General features: G+C 42.1%; 1 protein-coding gene across 1 annotated transcript in view; it reads right to left on the bottom strand.

The window, feature by feature from the left end:
• Positions 1-27,638, bottom strand: part of LOC126203805 (nuclear speckle splicing regulatory protein 1) — a 67,315-nt gene that overhangs the window by 38,829 nt on the left and 848 nt on the right. The window lies entirely within an intron of this gene.

Here is a 27,638-nt window from a genome sequence, read left to right on the forward strand (position 1 = left end):
GCCTGCATAAGTTCTGCAGTGGCTTGGTACAGAAGTCCTTTATGAATCACTGGTAGTATAGCACCTTCTGGAAATCTTTTCACATCATGAATGTGCTGAGTAATTGGAAAATCTGTGAAAGCTCTTATTTTCTCTGGATCGGGAAGAGCTCCATCATAGCACACTAGATAGAGGGTCCAAGATTTTTACATCTTAGGCCATGAAGAAACACTTTTCAGTCTCAGGCTGATAGCTGCAGTCTGAACAAACTTCAAGATCTGGTGTGAAGCAGGTTGTCCATCATATGTTTGAAAGTGGCTACAGCGTTACATAATCCAAATGGCATAGCTTTGAGTTCACAGATGCCATTAGGAATTATGAAGGCAGACTCTCTCCAGGTAGCATTGTCAACCACGTATTTTCCAGTAGCCTATCTGCATGTCCATATTGAGAAGTACTTTGCTTCTTTCAACAACTCCAGAGTGTCGTTAATGCGCGGCAATGGACAGACACCTTTCTTCATGATTTTGTTCAGTTGGTGGTAGACAACACAGAACTCCAATGTGCCATCCTTCTTCAAAAGGGTCACCGGAGAAGACCGAGCAATCTCTGATGGTTCAATGATGTCATCTTCTCCACTTCCTCACAGATTACCCATCGTTCAGGCAGTGATACCCTATATGATTGCTGGCTAATTGGTGGACATTCCCCAGTTCTGAAACAGTGTATTATCTGGACCAGTTCGTCTTTCCTTTCTCCACTACAGATATGACAGCATAAAAAAATTGGCGCAGAATGGCTAACACTCTTCGACATTGTTCCTTGGCCAGGCTGAATCCTACTGATAGTTCGATAATAGCTTCTCCCCTGCATTGTGTAGTGACAGCGGAGCACGAATCTTTGTTGATGACACTAAGCTGCCCTACTAGGACTCATTTAGACATCCCTATGTCCATCTTTAGGAATGAGTTGGGGCTGCCCATGACGATCAGCAATCCAACATTCTCCTTTATCACCTGCAATACTTACAATCAACAATGAAATGCATATTTCTTTTGTGAGCCTGAGTAGCTTTTTGCAATCAACAAAAGCTTTACAGTTTAACTGTGTATCTTGGTTTATTACTTAAACTTGTCTCATTGATGGTGCTGGGAAAACAACACCTTCAACAGCAAACAGCCACCGAGAGCAATCGTTGTTGTGTGCTAGTTGGAACAGACTTAGAGAAAGCTTTTGACAATGTTGACTGGAATACTCTCTTTCAAATTCTGAAGGTGGCAGGGGTAAAATACAGGGAGCGAAAGGCTATTTACAATTTGTACAGAAACCAGATGGCAGTTATAAGAGTCGAGGGACATGAAAGGGAAGCAGTGGTTGGGAAGGGAGTGAGAAAGGGTTGCAGCCTCTCCCCGTTGCCATTCAATCTGTATATTGAGCAAGCAGTAAAGGAAACGAAAGAAAAGTTCGGAGTAGGTATTAAAATCCATGGAGAACAAATAAAAACTTTGAGGTTCGCTGATGACATTGTAATTCTGTCAGAGACAGCAAAGGACTTGCAAGAGCAGTTGAATGGAATGGACAGTGTCTTGAAAGGAGGATATAAGATGAACATCAACAAAAGCAAAACAAGGATAATAAACTGTAGTCGAATTAAGTCTGGTGATGCTGAGGCAATTAGATTAGGAAATGAGACACTTAAAGTAGTAAAGGAGTTTTGCTATTTGGGGAGCAAAATAACTGATGATGGTCGAAGTAGGGAGGATATAAAATGTAGACTGGCAATGGCAAGGAAATCGTTTCTGAAGAAGAGAAATTTGTTAACATCGAGTATAGATTTAAGTGTCAGGAAGTCATTTCTGAAAGTATTTGTATGGAGAGTAGCCATGTATGGAAGTGAAACATGGATGATAAATAGTTTGGACAAGAAGAGAATAGAAGCTTTTGAAATGTGGTGCTACAGAAGAATGCTGACGATCAGATGGGTAGATCACATAACTAATGAGGAAGTATTGAGTAGGATTGGGGAGAAGAGAAGTTTGTGGCACAACTGGACTAGAAGGGATCGGTTGGTAGGACATGTTCTGAGGCATAAAGGGATCACCAATTTAGTATTGGAGGGCAGCGTGGAGGGTAAAAATCGTAGAGGGAGACCAAGAGATGAATACACTAAGCAGATACAGAAGGATGTAGGCTGCAGTAGGTACTGGGGGATGAAGAGGCTTGCACAGGATAGAGTAGCAAACCAGTCTCAGGACTGAAGACCACAACAACAACAACAACAACAACAACACTGAGCGAGGTAGCGCAGTGGTTAGACACTGGACTCGCATTCGGGAGGACGATGGTTCAATCCCGCGTCCGGCCATCCTGATTTAGGTTTTCCGTGATTTCCCTAAACCGCTCCAGGCAAATGCCGGGATGGTTCCTTTCAAAGGGCACGGCCGACTTCCTTCCCAGTCTTTCCCTAATCTGATGAGACCGATGACCTCGCTGTCTGGTCTCCTTCCCCAAAACAACCCAACAACAACAACAGTTGGAACAGCATCTTCAATCTACAGCTCAGATCTTCCACAGTCTGTGATTGCTTGTGATGCATGCACAAAGTCACATCCGAGAATAAAATCATGACTACATTCTGTTACAGTGACAAGTTCAAAGTCTGTATTCTGTTGCTGATAGTTATTCTTGCAATGCATGTTACAGTTGGCTGGACATATTTCCCATTAGCAATTTACAATAGAATCGCTTTTGCATCACAGAACATAGTCTTCTATAATGGGTGACAATATGCCCACATTTACTAGCACCTGGACTGGTTAGACATCGATAACAAAGTCACTGAGATTTCCAGTCATCTTGGTAACTTATCTGTGGAGGATTTTCATCTGTGGCAGCCTCACCTCCATAGATGGTCATCTTACTCAGTCTTCCTGAATTCTGTGGCTATGCAAGCGGCTGGTACATCTGTATGGTCTCGAACGGCTATGGTGAGTTGAGGAGTGTCCCCATCCAAGGTATGTCAAAACGAGTGTGCTGCAATGCTTACATAATCAGGTAGCAGATTTTTACAATGGTAGCATTCACAAGCTGGCTGTATGTTACAATAAGTGCCTTAATATTGGTGGGAATTTTGTAGGAAAGTAGATTAAAATACAGACTTTCATTAAAAAATAAAACTGTCAAGAAAAGTATACTTGTTTTATTTTTATATCAAAATAGTATGTATTTAAAAAAACAGCCACTATATCTTGTGTACTCAGTCCACCAGTTATGATAGCCATAAAATGTTGTATCTCTTCCCTTACAACCTGGCATATGAAAGAAGCGTAGCCATTGTGGTCTTCCACAATTGCCATATGGGCTACATTCGAGGAATCATTAGCACCAGGATTTCATCCAGAACATATCCCGCCCATTCGCACTCCTCTACAGAAAGGGACAAGTACCGGAACAAGTCCGACCCTTTCACCCCCTCCACAGCGACTAATTGCACCCAAATATGTTCTTTGGGATCTTCCCATAGAATGCGTATTCTTTGGTCTTCATCACAGGTTTTCAGTAGACCCACGTGGTTTACTGCATTTGTTCGCACATAACAGTAGCGATCAGTGTTTTACTGCTTTGCGATATTTGTATTTTCAACGCATTTCATTGGACGTTTAGCAGTGCTTTATTGCTTCTACTTGTGCATTGTAGCAGTATTTGTGTTTCCTTTGTGACTTTTACAGTGTTTGCTGCTTTATGTAATACTGTTTTACCGCTTCTCATTCTACGTTGCAACAGTGTTTTGGAATATGTGCTTTTAAATGTGAAGCTTGAGGAAACGAGTACAATTACACAGACCTCTGAAGTGGGATATTTCCACAGCGAACCTATAGAAGCTGAGTGAAATAATGCCTCCTGTCACAGATAATGAACGTTCATCTCCTTACTAGTGCTACTTAAGTGATAAGGATTTTACTTAAGGTAGTTTACGATACCAGCAATAAAATATTTGTAGGGAGAGGCAACAGACTTATGTGATAAGGATTTTACTTAAGGTAGTTTATGATACAAGCAATAAAATATTTGTAGGGAGAGGCAACAGACAAGTTTGAAATGTACATTGTGTGCATTTGAAACTGATTATGAAATGTGCTGGATGGATCCTTTCCAGTCCCACATGAATTATGTGTGAAATCAGACCTAGAATTCTCCAGTGAAGACGAATTTTTAAGTTGGAAAGAGAAATGGAATGTGCTACACATTCCATTCATTGCTTAAACCCCACTAATCTCACTGAATTTTTGGAAAGTGTACCAATCATGATAGTTGGCTCCCTGAAACAACAGTAATCTTTATATTGGGGTTATAACTTATTTCAAAACATTCAAGGAAGATTTAAATTTTGTATGATGCTGGGACACATGTTTTCGTCTCCTTGAGATAGAGTTTGTTTCACTATAGTAAACACTGAAGGTCTTTTAATCATTTATAATACAGTTAGCAGAATGAACTCACCCATAACCACTGAACTTTATCATTACCGTTGAGCATATCAAACTTCCAAAGCCAACTGACAATCTGACCTACCAGCTATCCACCTGTATGTCACCTACAACTTTTTCCCAAATTTGTTTCATTCTGGTGTGGTAAGTAGTTACAAGAATTTTACTGAGTCAATAAAAGTAGGTCATTATAGAATTTGTTATATTTATTATCTTGCTCATTTCACATACTTGCAAATGAGTCACTGTGCTGGAGATTTGAGGTGGAGCTATTGAAATTTCAAATGAATTTTGTGTTGATAAAGTAAAAGCAGTCTATCTTTTCTTTTTCAAGGGGACTCTGTCAACACTTAACTATTATGTAGGGAGCACATTGTGCTAATGTGGGAGTGATCTAGATGCTTGTAAAACAAATCTTAGTTACCAGTTTATTGTTTTACTAACTACTGGCTTATTATTCTCTTGGTAAACTTTTCATATGAACTGTAATGTTATGAATTCTCATATAAGATTACACAAATTCAGATATGCTTTATTATACCAGGTAACAGCTTTGTGATTTTGTTCTGCATAAAAAGACAGTAGTGTCTGAAGACACTGTTATTTTGGTAAGTACTGTCATTCTGGGCAAAAAAAAAAAAAAGATCTCATAACCATTTCTTTCCGTCAGTCAGTGTCATATGATTAGCATGATACAATGTGCAGTAAAATAATAATAAACGGATGTTAAAGCTTTTGTTCATGTACTCATGAATTATGAGATGTGTTTGTATTCTTGCACCGGAAGTATACTGCTCACCAGAAGTATACTGCTATAAAGAATTAAAAATTTTCTTTCCAAATACTTATCCACATGGTAGTCTCACTGGCTACATAGAAATGGGGGTGCTACACAAGACCCCATTTTTTATGATCTAGGTGGTGCTTGATGTAATCTGGATGACTAAAGATTTAGATATTCGTGAAATCTTTTACTAACCGCAAATGTACTAAATCTACTACAATATACAGATCTTACACTTTAGCACTAACAAGCAACACTGTTTTGGCACTTGGAACATCATGAAAAAGCCGAAGGGAAATGGCAATATTTGTGATGTTTGTGTCTGTTAGTTACAGTAAATTTCAGATAAATTATGAAATATATAATCCTGACAATCATGTGATTCACATAGACTTCCCACCCATATTCAAATTCCAGGCTGGTGTTTATATTGTGTCAGAATAAACTTCCAGTACACGTAAATATTAGAATTTTGAACCCATATACATTTAAAACAGGCCTAATGTCATAAATTGGTAGCCACCCTACAAAGTTATCGGTCTGTAGAGAACACTGTTAACCCCCAGTTGCAATGTACATGTCAGAGGAAGAGTATATTCCCATTGTATGTATTAACTTGTGTATTTACTGGTGTATGTATATCACTATAGAGCACCTTCCAATAATTCATTAATACCTGAAAGTCAGCAGCTGTTCCAAAAGTGGTAGCTTATTGAAGAGCAACTGTTGATACAACTTATTTAACTTCCAGAGGATTATTTTAGATCAGATGTGTTGGAAGTGGGTATTTGGTCAATGTAATGAACACACACATTATTAATGGTTCATTCTGTATAAACAACAAAAAAGGTATGCATTTTCAATTAAAACATTTGATTTCTTTCACATTTGCTACATTCAGTGACGTAGTTAGAGATGAAAAACTGAAAGTCTGTAGAGGTATATGACAACTTTGTGGAAAGTTACAAGTCTGCAAAGTTTGGAAACAAATTAACACATCTCAGGATAAATGACTATTATTATTCCAATCCATGCACAGCAATGGAATTCTTATTATAGAAAAATAAATTTGCATGGTTTTTTACATGGCATTACTTCCTCCAGTTTACTCTCTCTTTCCCTCCCAACCCCACACCATTAGCAGCCAACAATCAAGATGGTCAGGAATGCAGTGGAACCTCTGTTAATTTCAGTTTGTTGTGCCCTGGTTTCCTTTAATAGAATAACACGTAAGAGTATATGATATCTTTCACTTCCATTTTCATTAGTACAATAAGTAACTGTCTTTTCATCAATTATTTTTCTTAAATACATAATGGATATAGCTATTGATTTGTGTGGTTTCAATGTTAATTTACACATGCAATTCCATGAAAAGTAAAATCAGAATGCTGAATTTTGAAATGCAATAGATTTTATCTTTCTGTATATCAATTCGAAAGTCATAATGTCCAATTTCTGAAGCTGGACAATATGTCATTCCATAATGATATATAATTTATATTTTTACTGAAAATGGACTGATAAAAATGTACTAAAAGTTGATAAAAAATCATGACTTTTGGTACATTGTATTTGGTATGAAATGTTACCTCCAAAAAGTTTCATACAATATTTGGAAACACCTCTTTCTATTTTAGAAACAAAAGAACAAAATAGTTCAATTACCTCATTTACTCCTATAGTTTTACATTTAACATGGTGACTGCCAACAGCCACAGCAGAGCCTGAAGCTGTTTGCCCACCAGTGTGGTAGTGAAAACGCATCATTGAATCTGTTGTGAAAGAAAGTAATATTTCCTTTCCAGATTAATTTCACTGAGATTTTTATTGATCAACAGAATGAAACAAGGAGTGAGAACAAATCACTATTTACATAGCAGTGGTTTACACAGTTACCACTCCAGTTTCAGTACCAGAGTATCTAATTAACTGCAACATGGTGAACTAGGTGTTCATGCTTTTAATCAGAAAAAATCATAAAGTGGTGGAAATATTATCTGAAGGAACGAAAGCATCATGTCTGGCAGTACGTGAAAGCTAGACAAACCCTGATTACTGATGGCACATCTTTTCTACAATGTACAAAATCCCTAATTAAACGTTATTGTAACAGAAGTTTCAGTGGAGGAAGTGACAAAGCCATGCTGGCCAGGTACAGATGCACTGGAGTAACATCAGATCTCCTCAAACATTCAAGTGCACAATGTCCACACGATCACGAGATATACAGTTTAAACGAGATTGTTGTCTGGAAATGGCACACAATTCCAGTTCATACCTAATGCAAACCAGTGTGTTCAAGAAAAAATACTCATAGAGTCTTTGATTGGCTCTTCCAGTAGTGAAAACTTTTCATCATTTAATGTGCAGTGTGTTATTGCTAGACTAGATTCTGAATGCGGACATTTAAACTAATTTATTGTACAAGTTGCCCGGAAACAATGTGAAAAATTTAGTTAAATTGCTTGACAGCAAAGGGAATAAATTTGTATGGCCAGAAAGGGACGATACAAGTAAAGTTGGCAAGAACCCATCACAGAAACTTGCGAAAGCCTAATTTTTTCTATACTGAAATTAAATGTTTCACACTGTTATCTTAATGCTCTTTATACGTTCATAAATTCGACACTGCACAATTATTTTAAAATTTTTAAGTACAGTCCGTTACGGTAAGATAGTGGAAGTGTTATGTCTGTGACATTAAAATTTACATTTGTAACATTTAACACATTGACTGCCACGATGCCACAGCTGAGCCAGCAGTAAGAGTTAAATGTCTTATTTTATATTAACACTAACTTTTAATTTCTTTAATAGAAAATGAACATGGACTGCATCATCAAATATTGATTGTATGTTGTTCATATGAAGCTCTATCTATACAAAAATTAATAGCTCTCAGATTTTATTTTCGTGTTAATTCTTCAACTTCAATTGTACAAATGTTATGTCCATAAGAGTGGAAATGTGTATAGATGTTGTAGAAATTTTAAATTATACCACCTAAATGCCCTCACACCTTGTCATCAGCACTTGGTCAGTGAAACTAATTTTATACTTAAGTTGTGAATATCCAATGGCAGAGCACACAGTGGCAGCAGCTAACATATCACAACAAACAATAAAATAAGGAAAATGCTTCTTTAGTTACACTGCAGTGAAGTACCGTATTTACTCGAATCTAAGCCGCACTCGAATATAAGCTGCACCTGATAAATGAGACTCGAAATAAAGGAAAAAAAAAAATTTCCCGAATCTAAGCCGCACCAGAAATTTGCGACACGAAATTCAAGGGGAGAGTAAAGTTTTAGGCCGCACCTCCAAATCGAAACAAAGTTGGTCCATTGTAATATGAGACACAATTTAGGTCGAATGAAAGACGATACAGTAGTTTGGTTCGAGTCGTAATGTTAGCAGTTAAGCTTTACCAGGCAGCCATTGCTATGCGTCAGGCGCTCCGTCCGTATTTATACGGGTAGCCTTCCTTTTTCACGTGCTTCATCTGGTTTGAATTGATTGCTTACTTTGCTTTGATCTGATAAGTGCCGTTTTCTTTGTTATTGGTGTTTACGTCACTCTAAGCTGAAAATGCATTACTGTACTGCGTCATGCATTGTTTGTCGCAGTCTGATAGTGCGTGTTTACTGCGTGTCGCCGCTCGCTGCTTGGCTTGCTTTTGTGCTACCAGCGCTTACAAAAAAAGAGAGAAGAAGAAGAAGAAGAATCATCTCATTAGCGAAACAATGGCAAGAGACTGCTACTTGTTGTTACTTACACTGCTGCTTTCTTTGATAATGATCAACTAGAACCAAATAATAGACTGTGTATGATAGAACATGTTGTGAACGAGAGTTAGGCGAAAATTTTTCTCCGTTTGAAAATCTTTGCGGCCACTTCTTTAGTACATCAAATTCTGCACAGAAATTAGTCATCTTAGATTTAAAAATCTAGTCAGTTGTCGTGCTTCATTTAAGACTGTATCACTATTAGGCATAAGAATAATACGAATATAAACATGACATGATACGTATATTCTTCCGCGTTTGCTGTTGTCTCACCCAAGTTTCGTAGTTTATTAGGCAGACAGGATTTAAATGAGATAGCAGTAAACACGTAAGAATACATGGCAAAATGTTTATATTCGTATTATTCTTATGGAGAAGATAATACTGCATGTGATTCACATTTCATCAGGTTCCTATTAGCAACCATCTCTTCTCACAGGTAGGAAAAAATTCTGAACGTAGAGTTGGCCATATTGACAAACATCCCTAACAGTCTTGCCAGTTGGATTTTCGTAGTACATTGAAATTCTGCTACATTTGAAGATGAACAATACGGAATTTGTATTTACTTCGTTGGATAATGTATGAAAATGCAGTGGTCGAAACTCGGGGCGGAGAAAAAAAAGCTCTTCCACCATTTCTTTTTTAAATTTATTTACTGACGCAGAGGTTTTGGCGCCAGTATTTATCTCTGTGCCTACAAAGCATGCCTGTGTAGTGCTACATATATTCGACGGCAGAAGTTAGTTGTGGCGGCACCTACCAACATTTTTCAGAACTTCCGCTTTTTTGCACTCGATTCTCAGCCGCAGGCGGTTTTTTGGATTACAAAAACCGGAAAAAAAGTGCGGCTTAGATTCAAGTAAATACGGTATACACGTACAGTTCAGTACTTTTTCAATTTATAAAAAATTGGTTTTAGGCTATACTTTTGAAATTACAATATATTTCAAAGTTATTCAAGTGTGCAGTGGAATTTTAATACTTTTGGGAGTGAATGTTAAATAAGTATCTTACTAGGTGATAAATTTTGCTATTAAATCACAAGACACATCACTAAGCACCTGCTGAAATGGTCCAGCTGTGCCAGGTACTTCTAAGGCAAACGCAGGTGAAGACAGCTTAGCACTGAATTCCTTACTCAGTGTTTAGGTGAATATCATATAAAGAAACAGACTTCAGTGCGAGAAAAGTCATCCAATTCTAAAATCAAAAAACATACCCTCAAACATTAATTTGAACTTAGAGAAAGTAGAGCCACAGCATAGTTGAAAGTTAAGTTAAGAATTCAGACAGTATGTGTGAAGCAAACCAATTTTGACTGTAAATCGAAAAGGCAGCCAGATTACTTTGGTCTTGCTAGATCGATACAAGCTGTTTTTGTATGTTATTCATTGAGCAGTTCTGGTGAAGATTTTTAAGAGTGGGGTGAAGTGGAGGGAAAAAAAAAGAATCCTTCGAGGAAGTGTCTTTGAGTGACATATCTGTGACACTAAGAATTCAGATGTAACTTCCAGTGGGTGGAATTGGTGGCTAGTCGGGGTGGGGCTTAAACTATGGATATGCAAGGAGGAGGTTAAAGGGCAGGACTTGTTCCAGGTGAAATCCTAGTGCTAACGGCTTGTCTACATTCCAGGGTCGATCGCAGCTCTTTCATCAGATTCTTTTACTCTTGCACTTCCTCAAAGCCCTGGCACAACTTGATGAATTCCTCAGTTGTTGTCCTTTTACCAGAAGAGCTTGGTACAAAAGCTCCTTTCATCAAATGTGAGATTTTGTCAATGTCTGTCATACTAGAATCACAATGTTGTAAAGGGCAAAAATTTCTGTATGACAGCCATTTTCTCTTGATGCTGGGTCCTGTTCTACACTTTTTTTTTTTTTTTTTTTTTTTTTTTTTTTTTTTTGCTAAGCGGACTTAACATCGATTGTCACCAATTCATTTTGGCATTGAATATGTCCCAGCTACTGAGCTTCTCACTGTTGTTATCATGTGCTGCTGTGTGCTGCCCTAGTAAAAGCACAGATTTGCCAAACAAATCATATCATTCCTTCTGTTGTATTTGGTAACCCAGTTGAATCCTTTTCGACATTTTGTTAGGGCTTGAACAATTTCTCCCACAAGCACTGATGAATGCCTGATGTGTCATTGATTTACTGCTGTTTTGGAATCTGTATGACTACCGAATATTGGAATCTGTATGCCTACTGAATATACGGATCTCAGGAATGATTGACTACTTGTACTCAAGTTCTTCATCTCTTCATCTACATCCATACTCTGCAATCCACAGTGAAGCGCATGGCACAGCATGCATCCTACTGTACCAGTTATTATGGTTTCTTCCCATTCATGTATGAAGCATAGGAACAATGATAGTATGAATGCCTCTGAGCTTGTTGGAGTTATTCTAATCTTTTCCTCACAATCCATATGTAAGTGATACATAGAGGGTTGTAGTAGTATGTTTGCAGAATCATCATTTAAAGCTGGTTCTTGAAACTTTGTTAGTAGATTTTCTCAGTATAGTTTGCGTCTACCTTCAAGAGTCTGCCAGTTCAGTTTCTTCGGCATCACTGTAACACTTTCCCATGGGTCAAACAAACCTGTGACCATTCATTCTATTCTTCTCTATATGTGTTCAATAATCACTGTTAGTCCTATTCAAGTAGCATGGAGAGCTGCATCAAACCAGTCTCAGGACTGAAGACCACAACAACAACAGTCCTGTTCAGTATGGGCCCCATGCGCTTGACCAATATTCTAGAATCAATCACCCGAGTGATCTGTCAGCAATCTTCTTTGTAGATTGATTGCATTTTCCCAATATTCTCTCAATAAACCAAAGCCTACTACTTCCTTTACCCACAACTGAGCCTATGTGATCATTCTATTTCATTTCAAGTCCTTACAAAGTGCTACAGGTAGGTATTTGTATGAGTTGGCCGATTCCAACAGTGACTTATTCATATTACAATCATAGGATATTACATTTTTTCAATTTTTTAAATGCACAGTTTTACATTTCTGAACATTTAAAGCAAGTTGCCAATCTGTGCACCACTTCGAAATTTTTCAAGATCTGACTGAATACTTATGCAGCCTTGTTTCAGATAGTACTTCGTTATAAATAACTGCATCATCTGCAAAAAGCCTGATCTTACTATTAATATTGACAGCAATGTCATTAATAAACAGTATGAACATCAAGGGTCCTGACACACTTCCCTGGGGCACACCCCAAGTTACTTCTATATCTGCTGATGACTTCCATCCAAGATAACATGATGTGTCCTCTCTACCAGCAAGTCTTCAATCCAGTCACGAGTTTTACTTGATACTCCATATGATCGAACTTTTGAACATATGCACAGGTGTGGTACAGAGTCAAATGCTTTTCGGAAATCAAGAAATACTGCATCTACCTGAATGGGTGGAGAGTGCAGCTATTTATACAAACATCAAATATTCCAGATGCTGGTATTTACACAAACATAGAATATTCCAGAATATATAGATATAAGATATTTTAAGAAACTTGCAGGAATCATAAACATTACATGCACATTCCACAGCCAGCGGCAATATAACTGCAGCACCATGGTGTGGCAAAAGCAGATAATGAACACTGTTTGTTAAGTTGTTTATAACATGTTTGTTTGTACTTTCCTATGAAAACTAAGTGTTGTTCCCTGAAATTAGAGGTTGTTCGCACTCTGGCACCTAATACGTTAAAGCCGTTGTTACATTAAATACATAATATTTTCTTGCAATCACAACAAAAACATTGTTTCATGACTGGCAATACAGTCAGCCTTTCTGCTTCCGTAACATCCCATGACCGTTTATGCAGGGCATTACCAACACATAGTTCAACGTTAGAGTGTGGACGGCCCCCATATAAAGTTTTACTACAAGCTGTGATGGAAAATAAATTTCTGTATTTACTGTGGCAGTGTGGGCAGTATTGATGTTAATATCCACCACACAGCTTCAATTTTTTGTAATCTGTAATTACACTCAAACAATAAACAGTAATGTGTTCTATAATGCTCACAAAAAAAAGATGACATTGTTGTGGTCTTCAGTCTGAAGACTGGTCTGATGCAGCTCTCCATGCTAACCTTAGAGTACAGTTGCATGCCATCAGGAAAAATTAAAGCTGTATTTCACCCCTTGCTTTCAGCCATTCACAGTTAAAAGCCCAGCAAGGTCGTTTTGGTTGCTGTTACAAGGCCAGATCAGTCAATCATCCAGACCGTTGCCCCTGCAACTTCTGAAAGGGCTGCTGCCCCTTTTCAGGAACCACACATTTATCCGGCCTCTCAACATATGACCCTCCATTGTGGTTGCACCTATGATACAGCTATTTGTATCGCTGAGGCACACAAGCAACCCCACTGACAGGATGGTCCGTGGTTCAAGGGGGAGGGGGGATAAAAGATAAGGTTAACTAACTTTATTTCTTCTCGTACTCTTCAGAGGTATTTCTTCGTTTGTCATTCTGTCAGTCCATTTCACTTCAAGCACTCCTCCAAAATCACATTTCAAAACCATCCAAAAACTTTCTTTTTCCACCTTTTGGAATCATTTCGCCCTTAGATATTCTCCTCATTTGCCCCACACGGATTCAATTTTTTACTACCAAAATTCATAAGTACCTACAAGATTTTATTTGATGTCTTTCCTTCCAATGATACTTTGACGAAATCTTCACATTTGCTGATTCTGATCACTTCTATCTGGTCTACATTCTTTCTCATTCCATATTCTTTTCCCACTTCTATGATCCTCTCCAGTATAAATCGAACTTCATTCTCTGATTCAATCTGAACTGCTTTATCATCCACCATCCTAACTGTCTTTATGATTTATCACCTTTTTTATCAATCCTGCAACATGAAAATCCAAAAACTTTCAAACTGACTGAACAGTGCAAGCACAAAAGGTCTAGTGCTTCAACTGTTAGTAGTTCACTGCTCATTCTAAATGTTGTTGCACACTTGAATTTAACAATATTTGGGGTGAGTTGTTGTGATTTTAGTGATCCAAATGTCAAGAAATTAGTTTAATTTGTATAGCTTACAGTCTCTTGTCTATGCCATGCGGAAAAATATTTTGCATAAATTCTACAATGATGTCTGGTACAAAAACAAAGTTACATACATTTTTAAGTGTCCTGTACAGAAACCTGCTGAAGCAACTTGTGGGTAAACCATGGTGCCAGTATCACCAGCTTGATTTGATCAATGATGTCATACCAAGTCCCTAGATGCAACACAAACATGGTCTCAAGACGATGACCAACAACCTTAAGAGTTTCTGTAGTGTGAAAATATGCACATCATGTACAGTGTATTACAAGTTCTTAATAATAAATATTGAAGCTAACAGACTACCACAGGAAAGTGGCGCTTAAAGCAGGATCAAAATAAAATCCAACATAATGGCAAATCACATTAATATTAAAACATAGAAAATGCAATAAAGAATAAGACAAAACAACAGTTTCAAAAAAGTAAAAAAATGTACAATAAAGGGAAACAAATTGTAACTGGTATTGAAAACATCATTTGAGCTCAACTTGAAACACCAACAGCACTACAAAAACACTAAAACATGTAGTACTGAACAAAGCCAAAAAGCAAAGCCAAAACACACAGCAAAAATTTGTAAAAACTAAAGAAAAGTGGTTTTGACAATAGTTATTGACCTACACATCAACTCAGAAGACCAACCCCCATAAAAAAATCCTAAAACAAATTGCAATAAAATGGCCAATAGACATGTGACAGAAAGCAAAAAATCATGAACATTAACAAAACGCAGTATCGACAACATCAGTCAACCTCTCCACAGTGCCACAAAACCCAAAACTTGCTCATATAACTACCATCAAAAACCTAACCTCACCAATATAGGCAGAACAAACTTCACGATACCGATCACTTACAATCCAAGATAATTTCTAACAACATTCTCTCTCTCTCTCTCATACACACACACACACACACACACACACACACACAACTGTACTGACCCCAATTTTGATTTCGATACATGAGACACACACAATTATGCACATAAACACGCATACCATACTTACTTGAATAATAAAAAAATAAAACAATAAGTACATACATACCAACAGTCGGCCGACATAATTATAAATCTATCAATTTTGTGAGTGCAAAAGTAATGCCATATCAACAGGTCAACGTAAGTGTCCGATTCCACCCATCTGTTATGACCCTGTGATGTAGTGGTGGTTTCGTGTGTGACATCACTATGGCGTGGAGTTTGAGTTGATTGTGGTTGTAGATGTCATATTGCTGTATTTGATGGTGCCCTCTGGTGATGGATGTGGATGTGCTGACTTTAATGTGTGGTTGGTTTAATGGAGGGGGGGAAGGGACCAAACTGCAAGGTCATTGGTCCCTTGTTTCGGAGAGCAGATGAGCGTGGCTGGTCGACCACGAGAATAAAAAGGAAAAGCCAGCCACTCTGCGACACATTAAAACATACCGCCTAAAATCATTAGAGTGGAGAACACAAATGGACAAAGTACAAGTGTGAAAACTTATATAGAATGATAAAACCCACCGTCATGTATAAAATGTAAAACTAAATTACCTGATGAGGCGTTGTCAGCTAAAATTAATGGCAATGAGTCCGGTAACTGAAGAGTCCATCACAGGGCAGCCAAAGGACAGCACACCAAGATATGGGCCACTGTCAGCATGGCGCCGCACCGACACTGATGTGGGTCATCACGGCGTAGCAGGTAGCTGTGAGTCACCCAAGCATGGCCAATGCAGAGCTGACAGTGAACCACAGAGTCCCTGTGAGAGGCCCGCGTGGAGGTCTTCCACACATTCGTAGTCTCCTTAATGGCACGCAGTTTGTTGTGCGTACTGTGGTTATGCAATTCTGTCTACCAAAGCCGCGAAACCTTGTGGCGTAGTACTGAACGCAGGTCAGCTGCAGAGAAGCCAATCACCATAAGCGGTTTCCATTTATCCTGTTTGGCCAGCCTGTCCGCAAGTTCGCTGCCTCGGATTCCGACATGACCTGGGGTCCAGACAAACAACACTGAATGAGTGGACCGTTACAGGGCATAGATGAACTCCTGGATGGTCGCTACCAAAGGATGACGAGGGTAGCACTGGTCAATAGCTTGTAGGCTGCTCAAGGAGTCACAAGATTATCAGTGTTAGAGCGACCCTGGCGGAAGCTGCCCTGGCATGGAGCCAGTAGGCAACGTGACTCCAGGACCCAACCCAACACCATACGTTCCAGCAGCTTACAAAGAACATTGGTGAGGCTGATGGAACGATAGCTATCCACATCAAGCAGGTTTTTACCGGGTTTGAGCACCAGAATGATGGTGCTCTCCTGTCATTGCGTTGGAAAGACGCCATCGCACCAGATCTGGTTGAAGATGGCGAGGAGATGTTTAATCATCTGATTGTGGACCCGATCTGGCCCAGAAGCAGTGTCGGGGCAATGTGCAAGGGCACTGAAGAGCTCTGGCCCAGAAGCAGTGTCGGGGCAATGTGCAAGGGCACTGAAGAGCTCCCACTCTGTAAATGGGGCGTTATAGGATTTACTGTGGTGTGCAGTGAATGAGAGGACTTTCCCTTCCAGCCACCGTTTGTGAGTGTGAAAGGCTGTGGGGTAATTCTCTGATGCAGAGGCTCGAGCATAGAGCTCAGCAAAGTGCTCAGCAATTGGTAGATAACATGCCATTTATGTTAACACTGGGAACATCTGTTGGGGTCTGGTGTCCAAAAAAATGTTTGGTCCTTGCCCAGACTTGGGAAGGTGACATATGGCACCCAATGGTAAACATGTCTCTCTCCCAAATCTCCCACTTCCATCGTTTGATATGTAGGCGTACGCAGGCACAGAGCCATTTAAAGGCTATGAGGTGCTCCAGGGAAGGGTGCTGCTTATGCTGCTGTACAGCTCATCGACGCTCCTTAATTGCTTTAGCGACTTTCGGCGACCACCAAGCGACCACCTTTCACCGGGGGCACCCTAAAGAGCGAGAGATCATGATTTCTGCCACAGAAAGGATTGTTGTAGACACATGCTCAACCATCACATCAATGTTCCCGTATGGGGGAGATTCAATGGTGACATCAAAGGTGGAAGTTTCCCAGTCCCCCTTGTTTAAAGCTCATCAGGGCACGCATCCGTGGGCCTGACGCCGGGACAGTGACAGGAAGATGGGGAAGTGATCACTACCACACAGGTCGTCATGTGCTCTCCAGTGGATGATGGGGGAAGTCCTGGACTGCAAATTGATAAATCAATGGCCGAGTAACTACCATGAGCCACACTGAAATGTGTGGCGGCCCCAGTCTTTAAGAGGCAGAGGACAAACTGACACAGTGAAGTTTCGACATCTCTGCCTCGGCCAGTAAGCACAGTGCCACCCCACAATGGATTATGGGCTTTAAAATCTCCTAAAAGTAGGAAACGTTTAGGGAGTTGATCAATCAGTGCAGCTAATACATTCAGGGATACTGCACCATCTGGAGGAAGATATACATTGCAGACTGTTATTTCCTGCATTGTCCTTATTCTGACAGCCACAGCTTCCGAGGGGTTTGAAGGGGCACAGTTTCAATACAGACTGAGCTTAGGACATAAACGCAAACTCCACCTGACACTCAAGTATAGTCGCTACAGTTCCTGTAATATCACTTACAGCCGCAAAGGGCAGTGGTCCACATTGCCGGGAACCAGGTTTCCTGGAGAGCAATGCAGACAACAGGTGTAAAGCTTAACAATTGCCGTAGCTCAGCCAGGTGGTGGAAAAAACCGTCTCAATCCCATTGGAGGATGATGTCATCGTGAGACTGGAAAGGCATGGAACATTCAATGAGGCAGTTTACGCCTCAGGATAACCTGCTGCCACAGACTTATTGCCTGAGCAGTCTATATCCATTGTGTCCGAGGGTCTGGCGATATCTCGGTCCTCAGCGGACGCCAGAATCTCCACCTCATCTGCAGACACAGAGCTTGTATGTGGCAGTGGTGTGGGTGCCACTGCAATTCCCTTGGTCTTGAGGATCTTCTTTTTTTATTTCTCTCACTGCTCCTTGGGTTTCTGTGGCTGGGAGGACTTCACTCATTCAGTCTCCGGGACTGAGGATGAGCGTGAAGCCCTACGACCAGCTGCTTTTGGGCTCTTCAGCCACTGGCAGGTGTCATCTTTCCCATTAGCAGAAACCTGGGAAGGGAGTGATTCAAGGGACCCCTTTCTGGCAAGAGGAGGCGAAGAAGACTTAAAATGCTCCGGGCGCGCAGAAGTGGGGACTGATGATATCCCTGATGGTTGGGGGGGGGGGGAGGGGGGGGGGAGGGGGAAGGGGGGGGGGCGGGCACAGGGGGTTATTGTGTGGTATACGGTTCATTTGAATTTTGGTTGTCATCATGCTAACGTGGTTTTGAGTTTAAGTAGTTAGTGTGGTAACAGATTGTGGAAGTGTTTTCACCGAGTTATTAAGGTTCTTTTTGTGTATTTGGCATTTTTGTTAAGCTTGATTAGTATTGTGTGTGTGTGTGTGTGTGTGTGTGTGTGTGTGTGTGTGTGTGTGTGTGTGAGGTTTATGGGCACTAAACAGCGTGGTCATCAGCGCCCAAACGCATAAAAACAGGAACAGATGCAGTGAAGGGAAGAAGACGGACAGCGAACAAGGAGAACGGCTAAAAGACACAGACCTGACGCAGTTCCAAATCCTCACATACAGAGGCAAAACAAGAGGAGAAGAAACGCACTAAAAAAGGAAAGGAAACATAAGGAAAAGAGAACAGAAACCGAAGGTAAACAAGGAGGTAATCGTGACTGGTGGACCTCTTACCTAAAACCTGGGTGAGCCAGTCACCCAGCAGCACATTAAAACCCTCTCCCTAAAATCCGAGGCAACAAATTAGACAGGACACAAAACCGTAAAACCTTAACCACAGTCGTTGCGTCATCTTGCAAAATAGAGGGCAAACCCGGTGGCAAAGAAACCACCGCCGTCTGGTCAGAGAATAAAAGACAGTCAAGTAAAATGTGGCGGACAATAATCTGGATGCCACAAGCACTGCAGATTGGGGATCCTCCCGCCAGAGTAAAAAACCATGCGTTAAGGGACTGTGCCCGATGCGGAGGCGAGTGAGGAGAACCTCATCCCACCTGCATGACTGGTAGGATGTACGCCATGGCCGCGTGGTGGCCTTGACCAGACGCAGCTTATTTTCACCGACTGCCAGCCACTCCTCTTCCCATTGACGCATAACACGAAAACGCAGGAGGGAGGTAACAGCATGGAGAAGGACGGCACATTCAACAACGTGAGGGAGGGAACATGCATCTTTGGCAGCCACATCCGCCAGTTCATTTCCCGTAATATCCACGTGCCCCGTCACCCAGCAGAAAGAAACCTCCTTCCCCTGCCGTTGCAGGTGGAGTAGGGCATCATGGATGTTCTGGACGACCGCATCCGCTGGGTACAAGTGTTGCATGGTCTGAAGGGCACTCAGGGAGTCAGAACAGATGAGAAACTTAAGACTGGGAACACATCTCATCTGCTCCAATGCCCGCAAGATCGCAAACAATTTGGCATCAAAGATGGTAAACGCCGCAGGAAGCCGTAACTTGACGACTCGATCAGGGAAAACAACAGCACAACCAACAGAGTCCCCCTGTTTAGAGCCATCCGTAAATACTGGTACATGGTCGGGATGCTGGTGCAAAATATCGGAAAATAAGGAGGTAAAAACAAACGCAGGAGTGCAGCTCCGCCGGTACTCCGACAAGTCTAAAAGGACGCTGGGCCTCTGGAGCAACCAGGGAGACAGGCGGGTAAAACCTTGGAGTTCGGGGGCCACACGCTCCACACCAAGGAACTCAAGCAAATGGTTGGCACGAATCCCAAATGGTCTCGGTGCCCTGGGAAGACTGGAAAAGAGACGTTCCATAGGTGGTCGGGCAATGGTAGGGTACGCAGGGGAGGTAGGACAGGCAAGGAATTGACACACCCGTCGAACCGTGAGGAGTTTCCGCCAGGTGGCGAGCGGCGGTTCCCCTGCCTCAGCACACAGGTTGGGGATGGGACTGGTACGGAAGGCACCAGTGGCCAGCCTGATACCCTCATGGTGTACTGCGTCAAGAATCTTCAGATCCGAAGGCCTCACTGACCCATACACGGTGCAACCATAGTCAAGACACGACCGGACGAAAGCCCTATAAAACTACAGCAGACGCGCCTGATCTGCTCCCCAGGACCGATGGCTCAGACACTTCAAAATATTCAGTGCCTTCAGGGCCCGCACCTTGAGGTCTTTAAGGTGAGGCAACGACGACAACTTGGAATCAAAAGTGAGGCCCAGGAACCTCATAGTGTCGCTAAAAGGAAGAATGGTGTCCCTCTGACGCAATTCAGGGGAGGTAAAAAGACGTTGAGAACGATTAAAATTAACACACACATTTATCTGCAGAAAAGGTAAACCCCGTCTTCGCAGTCCATGCCGCTAATCACTTTATCGTAAGCTGCAACTGCCGACTAGCAGTGACAAGACTGGAGGAAGAACAGAAAACAGCAAAATCGTCCACAAATAAGGAGCATTGGGCAGGACTCCGGATAGTGGACGTGATACTGCTAATGGCGACAGCAAAGAGGGTGACACTTAAAACGCTTCCCTGAGGAACACCATTCTCCTGCACGTACAAATCAGAAAGCACATTACCAACCCGATATCGAAAGAGGCGGTGGGAAAGAAAGGACCGAATGAAGATGGGGAGACGGCCACGAAAGCCCCACTGATGGAGTTGATTGAGGATAAGGCGGCGCCAAGTAGTGTCATACGCCTTATTAATATCAAAGAATACACCTAGACAATGCTGGTTACATAGGAAGGCCTGCTGGATGGCCGCCTCAAGCAGGGTCAAGTTGTCTATAGTTGAATGGCGTCTCCGAAAGCCACACTGAGAGGGGCTAAGAAGCTGCCTGGTCTTGAGCAGCCAAACCAGGCGACGGTTGACCATGCGTTCCAACGTCTTCCCGACACAGCTCGTCAAAGCAATACTTCGATAACTACTGGGATGCGTTCGGTCCTTCCCAGGTTTGAGGAGGGGAATCAAAATCGCCTCCCTCCACGAGTCAGGGTACGTGTCGGATAACCAAATCATATTAAAACAATTCAGGAGAACTTCCTTGGAAGGCAGCAACAAGTGCTGCAGCATGCTGTACCGGATTTGATCATAACCAGGTGCAGCATCATGAGCCACAGACAGTGCCGAATCCAGTTCCCACATTGTGAAGAGGCAGTTGTAGGGTTCAGAATTTGGAGACCGGTCCAAGTGACCCCTCTCGATGGCAGTGCGGTAGCGGCAGAAATCTGGATCACAGTTAATAGTGGCGGTAGATTCCACAAAATGCATGGACAGTGTCTGGGCAATGTCTCTCGCCGCCGTGAGGAGACATCCCTGATACAGCAATGCCGTGACAGGTAGCTGGCTGAGTTTCCCGGAAATCCTCCTGATGGCTTCCCATACTTTCATAGAACTAGTGGAGCGGGAGATGGAGTTCAAGAACGATTGCCATGACCGTCGTTTGCTCTCTTTAATCACTCGTCGCACTTTGGCCCTTGCCACCCGAAAGGTCGCAAGATTGTCAGCTGAGGTTGGTTGGTTGGTTGGTTTTGGGGAAGGAGACCAGACAGCGTGGTCATCGGTCTCATCGGATTAGGGAAGGATGGGGAAGGAAGTCGGCTGTGCCCTTTCAGAGGAACCATCCCGGGATTTGCCTGGAGTGATTTAGGGAAATCACGGAAAACGTAAATCAGGATGGCCGGACGCGGGATTGAACCGTCGTCCTCCCGAATGCGAGTCCAGTGTCTAACCACTGCGCCACCTCACTCGGTGTCAGCTGAGGGATGGCACTTGAAGCGGCGCAGAGCTGCACGGCGGGCTCGGATGGCTGAGCGGCACTCAGTGGTCCACCAAGGGACAGGACGCCTCTTGGGATGACCGGATGACCGTGGGATTGACAATTCAGCAGCATGGGAGATCACGGCTGTAACATGGTCTACCCATTCGTGGACGCTGGCACGGTGTTCCAAAACAGCCAGTTGGCTGAAAAGTGTCCAGTCAGCTCTGCAGAGGTGCCACCGGGGCGGCACTGGTAATGCCACAGCCTCATCCAGCAGGCGAATCCAAAGGGGGAAGTGGTCACTAGAATGGGGGTCAGCAGCAACCTCCCACAGAGCAGAATCCATGAGTGCTGGAGAGCAAAAGGAAAGGTCAGTAGCCGATGACGACCCAGAAGCAGTACAGAAATGAGTGGGAGCACCAGAGTTGAGGATGCACAGTTCTTCAGACATCATGAGGCTTTCCAGAATACAACCCCTGGGGCAAGTAGTCGAAGAGCCCCATAAGACATTATGAGCATTGAAGTCCCCCAGAAGAAGAAATGGGCGGGGCAGTTGGCTAATAAGGTCTGTGAGAGCCTCAGAGTCTATTGCATCCTGAGGCGGTAAATAAACTGAACAGACTGTGAGCCCCCGACTCACAAGAAGGTCAACTGCAACTGCTTGCAAGTCTGTAACGAGAGGGAGCTCAGATGAGTGGTGTATGTCACGGACAAAAACCACAATACCACCCTTTGCCATTTCCCCCGTCAGATCATCTTTTCGATATACGGTATAACCCCGTAAAGAAGGAGCATCAGTGGCCCGAAAATGTGTCACTTGGAGACATAAGCACAAAGGGCACTCTCGTACAAGGAGTTGTAATTCGGCCACATGCGTCCTGAACCCATTCAGGTTCCACTGTAATATGGGAGCCAGTGATCAGGGTGGCTGAACTTTCACCCTGCCTCTGTGCTTGGGAGGAGAGCCCGTACTGGCCGGAGATTTATTCCTGGGGCGAGAAGATCGCCCCCGGTCGACATCAATGACTATCAGCTCCGATGATGACCCGACAGACAGTACGAAGGCCTCGTCATCGGACCGACCCTGACTAGTCTCCTCAGGTGGCAAAACCTTCACCTTCGGCGTCTTTGTCTTGGGGGGCTTAGAATGCAGAGCCTTGTCAACAGTTGGAGCTTTACTCGCCTGGGCAGAAGGCGCCATATGGGGAGAGGCAGGAAGTACCCCAATGTCAGCAACCACGGCCTTGTCCGACATTGCGGGGAGAGCCGCAGGTTTCAAAACAACCGCAGCAGCACAAGTGCACTGGCAAACACAGGTATTAGTGCTAACATTAGCAACCTCCGTTTGCATAGCAATAATGGCCATTTGTACCGGTTTTTTCAGAGCGGAAGCGAAAGATGTTGTAAACACAGGAGGTTGCATGTCCTTAAAGAGCTTCTTTGCCTCACCATAGGGGATGCGCTTAGATGTTTTAATCTCCTGTATCTTCCGTTCTTCGAGATAGATGTGGCAGACCCGGCTCCAGACAGAGTGACTCCCAGAGCAATTCACGCACTTCACAGGCGATGAACAATCGGCTCCTTCATGGGCAGGCTGACCACATGTACCACAAGTGGCTATCCCATTGCACCCCAACGTAGTATGCCCAAAGTGCTGACATTTAAAACAGCGCATTGGGTTGGGGAAATATGGCCGTACTGGCAAACGTAAGAACCCCGCTTTAACATGCTCTGGGAGTCTCGGGCAACTGAACGTGAGAATAAACGAGTTGGATTTGACTAGGTCCCCATCGACTTGTTTCACAATACCTTCGTCAGCCCACTTAGATTTTAACTCGTCTGTGGGGGTACCCACCAAGTCCCTACATGTCACAACACCCTTACTATAGTTCAGAGTGGAGTGGAGCTCGATCTCAATAGTGTTGCTTCCGAAGGGAAGTGACTTGACGGGAACTAGAAGTCTCAACTAACAGAGTCCCATTGCGCAGTCGCTTCACAGATTTCAGTGTTCCTGCAATTCCCTCAAGACCCTTGTGGATGTAAAAGGGAGAAACCCTCTCAAAGCTACCCTCCTTCCGTTGAATAATGAAAAACACATTCTGATTATCAGCATGTGCTCTGTTACGACAGTCTGATAAATCTCTAGCAACACCAGGCGCTGGAGGACTCGCAGCACGAAGTCGCTTTTTCGAGGGGGTGTGTTTTCCTACCAGTGGCCCACCCAATCCACTGGTAGAGGGAAATGTAGAGGTCGAAGGGTCCATTGCGGTCCCACGAGCAGCTAGGGAACTAAAGGTCCGCACAGACAGAAGCCCGCGTGCCTGAGTAAGCCGTATACAACTGGGGTGCGGCAGGTGCCCCAGAGGTTGCCAGCTTGCGACTGTTCCACCCCAACAGCCATGCATCTCATAGGCGCGGAGCACACCGTAAGATTGAGGGGTTTTTATAGAGGTTGGCCTTCCTCGCAATCCAGGCGGTCAAGCCAAGATTACCATTCCCCGCAGCACACAACATTCCACCGCCGCACCATATGGTGGTCGCTGAAGCATGTCCGGGGGTTACGGTGACACGAGACTGGCGGCGCTGACCAGTCCCCAGCTCAGGACCCCGGGGTCGCCAAGCCTGTACTCAGCAAATGAATGCTGAGCCCCTGGGGGCAGTATGGTGTTTTTCAATTGGGTTTTTGTTAGGTATGGGTATGACAGTGAAGTTCACAAGTATATCATTGTGGGTGTTCTGAGATGGGTGATGTTATGATGTCTGTCAAACAGTTCTTGGAGATGTTTGGTCTTACTGCTGAATATGCTGGGTGTCACGTTCGTGGCAACAAACATGAGGTTGACGAGAGTTATGGCAGCTCGGTCCAGGGACATGTATATGTGGTGTAGTTGACACGATAATATCTGGCAACAAGATGTGGTACCCGGTTTGAGAAACGTGGGTTGGCCATGAGGGAGATTGCCTTGTTCACTTATTTTTGTTATTGGTCCCTTTTATCAAGAGGGTTGTTTGAGTATGTGAAGTACATGGGGAAGTTGGGTGGGCCAGGGGTGATTGTTGAAATTGATGAAACACAGTTTGGTAAGAGGAAGTACAGGAGGGGCAGTTCTCGGGTTAGTTTGTGGGGTTGTTATTTCAGAGGGAGGGGGCAGGACTGATTGCATTTTTAGGGTTTTCCAAGGTCATAGTAAGAGGGAACTAGCAGGTCTGATTGAGGAACATAGTGAGGAAAGTAGTACTATAATTTCTGATGCGTTTTTGTCTTGTAGGATGAGGGATTATAATAATTTAGCAGTTATTCACAGTACTGAGTTTAATGATTATGAAACTAGGGCTTTTACTAACACTGTAAAGTGATTTTGGGAGGCAATTAAATCAGTTATAGAGAAGGGGAAGAAGTGCTCTTCCAACCTGCACTCTCATTTACAGGAGCACTGCCAACAGAAGAGCATCCCAGAGCATTTTTGTATTTTTTGAGGGCTGTGGGCAGGATGCATAGGCCGAGGGTGGTGAGCTGAGGGTCTGTGTGTGTGTGTGTGTGACTGGGGGCTTTTGTTAGTAAATAATTTTTGTTTTGGTTTTATTTTATAGTAACAGTGATGTTTTGTGTGTTGTTCATTTATGAGTGAATATGGGGTATTAGAGTGTTTGAGTTGTTGGGGATTTTGGTTTCACTTTTTGGAGTTGTCTGAGTTGGTTTTTTGGTATCGACAGCTGCAGTTGAGATACCTAAGTAAAGGGAAATGTTCAATTCCTGCAGTTTTGTTGGTGTTGCCGCGGGTTGTAATTTATATTTTTTTATATTATTTGTTTTGGGATTGTGCAGTGGTTTTTTATTTTATATATTGTTCTATAGTTAGCTTGTCCCCACCCTAAAACCCAATTTTCTGTGGTTGGCCCGTTAGTTTCGTTTTATTTTTGGAGTGAGAAGTTAGTGTGTCATTTTTATTTTTGTTTGGGTTTGTCGTCGTGCGTATATAGTGATATCATGGGTCAAAATAGACAGATGGAATCAGATGCTTCTGTAATGGCAACATCATTACAACCTCTCAAATAGCAAGCCTAGGCTTCTCAAACCAGGAATCCCTCTAGATTGAATGTCATATGTTGTCCTGTCGACTAGCCACATATACTACTCCCCAGTCAGAGATGCAGCGACTTTGGTTGGTCTCATACCTTCTTCACAAACTTAACACCTAACCTAGTTGCCAATTAAACTGAATACCTACAGGAAATCAGTTATGCTCAACACATCATCCACCATTGTGAAATGCAGGGATCTACTTATGAACTCTAATGCTACATCTGTAACTAACATAAAACATTAAATCTCCAACCATAAACAACACACTGAACTAATAATTCAAAACCCAAAAAACTAATCTATTGCACAGGCTTTCCAACATTAAAATAACCCACTAATAAACCAGGATTGAAAAAAAAACAGTAAAAAAGTTCCTTTTTATTGCTTTTTGCATTTTTCTTTATTAACAATTAAGAAGTTCAATTTAAATTCCTATGATTAATTTATACAAGACAAATCCATTTATACAACTATTTCATTAGTGCCTCATTTCTTGCCCTGCCAGCGAAGCATCCACTGAGTGAACCTCCTTCACCTACAGGCTTGTTTGGTCAAAACTAAGAAATAATTAAAAAAGGAAAAGATCCAAGAATTAGTAGCTACCTACAAATTTCTGTATTTAAACTATATTGAACTTACAGTTATTACAATTTTACATAAGTTTGTTTTCTGGATGTGTAAATGTTATATAACTGCTTTTCTAGCATCAAAAAACAAATTACTGTAATAGTAAGTAGCTGCATTAGTTTAATAAGATGGCTCTTTTTGTGTAGGGGTAACTATGTAACATTCTGAATGTTATTTAATTAACAGATGGGTTTTATTGTTTTGTTTTCTTTTAATGTTTGTGTGTGATTTTTTTAAGGGGGGGGGGGGTGCTGCACCGAGGTTAAATTATAACCACCCTGTAACAAATTGCTACAAACTCTCCCAACATTATTTTCACCACAACTGTAGTCAAGAGTCTAATATCACTAACAAGATTCACAAACAATTTAGAAAGTCAAACAAACCACACTAAAGTGTACCATTTCATACTCCAGCACATCCTCTGCAAACAATACAAAATTAAATAAGCCACACCACCACTATGTCAAACAACACCACACAGTTATGTCACGGATCAAAGCAGACAAGTGATATTGAATGCGTGAACTGACCCCAACTTGGAATACTAACTGAAAACAACAGAATCATAAAGTCATGATTAAGTACAATTGCAATTTACAACTAGTCATAAATATAACATCAGGAATTTAATTGCATTGGTCTACTATTTAACCTGACATACAGAATCGGTAAAATGAAAATATTCAATCACTTTCATATTGACCTTAAGTGATTTTAAGTAATACGAATTCTAAAGAAACTTAAAACACTTTTAGGGCCTACTTGATTCGAGATCCCCCCCCCCCCCCCCTCTCTTTCTTTTTTTTAGGTAGTGCTTCAGTCAGTATATGCCCTTCACAAGATCTTTATATTTATTTTAAAAAGGACATTTTTACTATTGGCTACATTTAAGTTATTTTATAACTAATACATTAATGGAAGTTGTGATGTACAATGAAGGAACTAATAAAAATGTA

This window comes from Schistocerca nitens, chromosome 9, assembly GCF_023898315.1.
Source record: "Schistocerca nitens isolate TAMUIC-IGC-003100 chromosome 9, iqSchNite1.1, whole genome shotgun sequence".
In the NCBI taxonomy this organism is placed as follows: Eukaryota; Metazoa; Arthropoda; class Insecta; order Orthoptera; family Acrididae; genus Schistocerca; species Schistocerca nitens.